The sequence below is a fragment of the Pygocentrus nattereri genome, chromosome 23 (genome assembly GCF_015220715.1).
Source record: "Pygocentrus nattereri isolate fPygNat1 chromosome 23, fPygNat1.pri, whole genome shotgun sequence".
Taxonomy (NCBI): Eukaryota; Metazoa; Chordata; class Actinopteri; order Characiformes; family Serrasalmidae; genus Pygocentrus; species Pygocentrus nattereri.
The window spans coordinates 10,457,370-10,462,961 of NC_051233.1; positions in this window are offsets into that span (position 1 = coordinate 10,457,370).

Below are 5,592 nucleotides of genomic sequence, written 5' to 3' on the forward strand. Positions count from 1 at the left end.
AAGTGCATGTTGCAGGTAACAGATATAAACAATTGTAGCAGTTATTGACTGCAAGGTCGGCCAAAAGTTAAACCAGTTCAGATTGGGAGGGAAGAAGAGGTAGTGAGTGAGGTGTTCACAAGCCTGTGAATAGAAACTGTCGGTCAGTCTTGTAGTCCTGGACTTGACACTCCTGTAGCGTCTTCCTGAAGGTAGGAGTGTGAAGAGTCTGTGCTGGGGGTGTGTACTGTCCCTGATGATGTTGTGGGCCCTCCTGATGACCCTGGCGTGACAAGTGTCCTGTATTGAGGGGAAGGCTGCTCCTGAGGTGGACTGTGAGTTTTGAGAGCCCTTCTGTCCTGAGCAGTGCAGTTTTGATCACACGCTGGAGAGCCTTCCTGTCCTGAGCAGTGCAGTTTCCATGCCAGACCGCGGTGGAGCTGGTAATAACACTCTCGATCGTGCTCCTGTAGAAGGTGCTGAGAATTTTGGCTGGCATGCCAAATTTCCTTGGCCTTCTCAGGAAGTACAGTCGCTGCTGGGACTTCCTGATGATGAGGTGTGTATTGTGAGACCAGGTGAGATCCTCACTGATGTGGATGCAGACGAATTTGAAGGTTTTCACCCTCTCTACCTCAGTTTCACTAATGTACAGAGGTGTGTGCAGCTCCCACTTCCCCCTTGGATCAACAATCATTTTCTTGGTCTTGTCTGCATTCAAGGAAAGATTGTTGACACCAGGCCAACACCTCAGCCACCTCCTTCCTGTATGCTGTCTCATCCCCATCAGTGATCAGTCCAATGACTGTATTATCATCAGCGAACTTGATGATGCTGGTGTTATTCTGGGAGGCCACACAGCCATACGTGAAGAGCATGTACATAAGGGGGCTCAGTACACAGCCCTGGGGGACCCCTGAGCTCACTGTTTTTGTGCTGGATGTGCGGCTGCCGACTCTGACTGACTGGGGTCTCTCTGTTAGAAAGTTCAGCACCCAGTTGCAGAGGGCAGGTGTCAGCCCGAGGGGGAGGAGCTTTTCTGAGAGTTTATATGGGATGACCGTGTTAAATGCTGAGCTGTAGTCAATACAGAGCATTCTGACATAGGTGTCCTTGTCCTCCAGGTGTGTGAGGGCTGTGTGAAGGGCAGCGTTGATTGCATCGTCTGTGGACCGGTTCCGACTGTATGCAAACTGGAGAGTATCTACAGGGTGAGTCAAAAGTCACAGGCGTCATCTCAAACAAATTGTGTATGCTGAAAAAATCCGCAACAAACACCACCTTCAGCACCGCATCATGGAGGCTTGTGACAGCATAGAAAACAAAATAAAATAAAACTGTGTCCTGTGACTTTTGACTCACCCTGTATAGTGTTCAGAATGGTCTCCTGCATATGAGTCGTGAATATTCTCTCAAAGCACTTCATCATGATTGGGGTGAGTGCAACAGGGTGATAGTCATTTAGGCAGGTGTAACAGGTGGTGACAAACGGGCGAAAGCAGATTCGAGACACCTTTTGCCCAAGTCACAGTGCTTTATTCTCCAGCTGTTGTTGGCCACAGCCACACTGTACATAAGCAGAGTTTTCTCTATCAGTTCACTCTCTGACTCTGCTCACTCCTCTCTCTTTCACTCTCAGCACTTTCTGCCCCCCCCGGCAGAACTAGCCCCACCCTCCACAAGTCCTTTGCAGGTTAACCCCTGCATTAACGCAAGAGAACACACAGCCTAGAAGTAAAGTGCAAAAGCATTTCTTGAACACACTGCACCTTCAGTCCTTTCTATCCGTCCAATCGGTATACCTCATATGCAAGGAAAGCATTGGAGTATTTAAAGAATATACTCATACAGGGATGCAGGATGATATCAAAATCATATCAGTGTTGTACAGATGTTCAGATTTGATTGATATTTCTGACTGCATTGATAATTATTGTACTCCAGAAGAGCTGAACGTTTAGCAATGCTTGGTGCTGAAATGCTTGTAATTATCCATTTTACTGCCCTTATAACCCTTATAACAAACAAATGTTATATTTTTCTGCAATCTTAATCAATGTTTCTACATCTTATAAATGTTTATGTATCACCATTGGCATCAGCATCAGCAAAAAGCAGTTGTGTGCAAAAGTTTTTCAACCAAATTATGTTTGGTTGATTTGCTGAAAATAAGTGATACATAATTGTTTATTAGCTAAGCATATTGAAGAAAAAAAAACAACCAAAAAATGTTGCTTGTGCAAACGTTCTGGCACATTTGTTTTCCAATATGTTCTCAGCAAATTGACAATTTGTGGACTAAAATGAGTATATTTAAATGTGTTGTCTAAATGTGTTTCCCTTAGAAGATCAACAACACATATAATTACAGATACAGAGGTATCACATTTTGCATACAATTACTGGATGTACTTGAAAAACATCAGAACTCTTATCAACTTTGGCCCACAGTTCCTATATTGGTGCATCCCTGTATTCATATACACGTGTACTGGTAGCATGCAAAAAGCTGCTAGCTAGCTATTTTTTCTGTTTGGCCTTCGGCCCCCAATAAACTTTACACTTTGTCCCCACCCAGAAAAAAAGTTTAGGAACTTTAGGCCATCTTTGTTCCCCTTTGACCACCACCTTTTTCTCTCTATAACCATCTTCAAAAGCGTCTTCTGTTTAGTCCCATCACTGCAGCATGACACACCAGCGAGCAGCTGTTTTGAGGATGAGGCTTTTATTTATTTATTTATATTCTGAAGGAGGGCGCCAAATGGCAGCAGGGTCCCAGTAATCCAGGAGAAGCTTGTCCTCAGCAGCTTAGCGCTCAGGAAGAGGGCCTGGGCCAAGAGTCCAACAGACCTCTGGCTGTAGGCCACCAGTGCAGTAGCCCAGCACAAACACACTCACACACACACATTCACTCTGATTTACCACCCTTGCCAGGACCTACAGTCCTGTAATCCTAATCCTAACCCCAAACTCAACCTTAATCTGGCCCTAACTATTGCCACAAAGGAATCAAAGCTTGTACATACACACAAGTATGCAAAGGTCAATGGAGGATACGTAGAATATGTGATGAAACCTTTAATATCTTTAAACACCAAATTTGGAAAATAAATATCTAATGTCATTGTGGATTTTCATTGAGAGCATTTCAGAAATGTGAAAATCAAGAACCATTCGCCTACTTATAGACACATACAGAAGATTACTATATTCCCCATTCAATATAAGGACCCCTCACCTCACTTTATAAAGGCATGTACAATAAAAAACAGTTAAATACAACACTGTGCAACAACACTGTGAAACCACCCTTCACTGTTATAATTTCCAGTCAAAACGGCCACAATTACAAATTTCAATCTTCGTATCCAGAGCGATTTACAATTTGATCATTTTACACAGGTAGGCAACGGTAGTGTTAGGAGTCTTGCCTAGGGACTCTTATTGGTATAGTGCAGGGTGCTTGTCAATGTGGGGGGACTGAACCCCAGTCTACAGTGCAGAAGGCAGATGTGTTACACACTACACTACAAAAAAACTATTCATTGGATATTTCTGAGGAGATTAAATATATGATAATTTACCTGGACTTTTATAGGACTTTTAATAATTGTGCAAGACCTGATAGACCACCAAAGCTGTCCAACCGCCAGATAAACAGTGCTTAAAGTTTTTACCTTTGAGAGACAGGAGAAAAATGCTTGTGACAGATCTAAAAAATCCACAGGTGTTTCAGACCATCTCGGCTCTGAAACAATGTGTAGCTGTGAAGAAGCTGTTACTCCGAAAAGGAAACAGATAAAAAAGAAGAAAATGTGCAACGCAACAACGAAACTGGACATCTGACATGTGGAGGAAGGTTTTATGGACTGATGATTGAGATTTCTTGGATTGTGAGAAAAAGAATCCAGCTTCTAAGACTGCACACTTTCAGGAAAATAATCCCTGCAGGTTTCTTTGAAAAATTGAAAGCAAGTCTATTGAAAAGAATAGAAGCGGCAATGAAGGTAAAGGACAGACACACTAAGTTAAACAATGAAAGTTAAATTGAGTTGCTTCTGTGCAATTTTCTGTTTTAATATGATACTGAAAACTAAATAACGTGTACTTTGTTATTACTTGTCTGACTGGAAATCATATAAATGAAAGGTAGCCTTTGATTTTGCATAGTACTACACACCTTTATCTATTTTTAAAAAATTAAGGCATTCACAGACGCCAAATGTTAAATTATGTACTATTAAGGTCTTTTCTTTACTATTAAAAACAAAGTAAAATTTTCCTGCAAACATTTAATTGATTAGCTCATACTGTACAAAGATGACCCATCATCTCTGACTTTACATCTACTAGGTAGAACAGGTATGACAAGGTAGGAGTGTCTAATAGAGTGTTTAAAAACTCCAGCAGCAATGCTGTGTCTGATCCACTCATACGAGCACAACACATACTAACACACCACCACCACGTCAGTGTTACTGCAGTGCTGAGAATCATCCATCACCCAAATAGTACCTGCTCTGTGAAGGTCCATGGGGGTCCTGACCACTGAAGAACAGGGTAAAAGGGGGCTAACGAAGTACCAGATGGACTACAGTCTGTAACTGTAGAAATACAAAATGCACCTATATAGTAAGCAGAGCTGATAAAATGGACAATGAGCATAGATAAAAGGAGGTGGTCATGTTACGCCTGATGGGTGTATATGCTCCTTTCAAATGTAATGACTGCAACATGTTTCAAAAGGTTGTGACAGGAACATGTTTACCATTGTCTTACATCACTCAGTACTGGCATGGGGACGTAAGTTTTGAAAGCAGATTTTTTTGCCATTCTTACGTTATACGAGTCTTGAGCTACGCTACTGTATGGGGACCATGCCATGGGCACTTGTACATCCTCATACCATGACAGACTCTTGCTTTTGAACTTTCACTGCTAAGAAACTAGATGGTCCTTTTCTTCTTTAGCCTGGAGAATATGATGTCCATTGTGTCCACTAACATCTACGGTTGACTTGTCATAGTACAATACATATTTACACTGAGCATAAGTTAATTTCAGGTGAGCTTCAGCCCAGAGAAGTCAGCGGTGTTTCTGCACATTTTTGACATATGATTTCCGCAGTCCACCAAAGAGCATTATTTACAGCAATTTGTCAAAGTATTCCTGGGCCCACAGTGAGTCTCAACTTATCCTTATCATGGCCTTTCCTGGATGCTTCTTTTATACCCAAGCATGATTGCATCACCTGCTTAAGATGCTTTTTGAACATTCCACGTTTCCACTCTTAAATGGCCTCATCACAAATTTTGGAACATGTTGCAGGCATTAATTTGAAAATGAGCAGATATTTATAAAATGAATGAAGTTGATGAATTATCTTGTTTGTACTGTTTTCATGAAAAACAGACAAAAGTGGACTTAGAATTCACTGCCTTCTGTTTTACTTGCATTTCTAATACTGTCTCAACCTTATTTGGAATTGAGGTTTATGGCTCATCATGTTTTATGTCCCTCTCCCACCACCCCTACATACTGAGCAAACCCTTCCTGCTATTGTGTTTCACTCAGAAATATCTTATGGTAAGGAAAAAGAAAATATGTTATGAC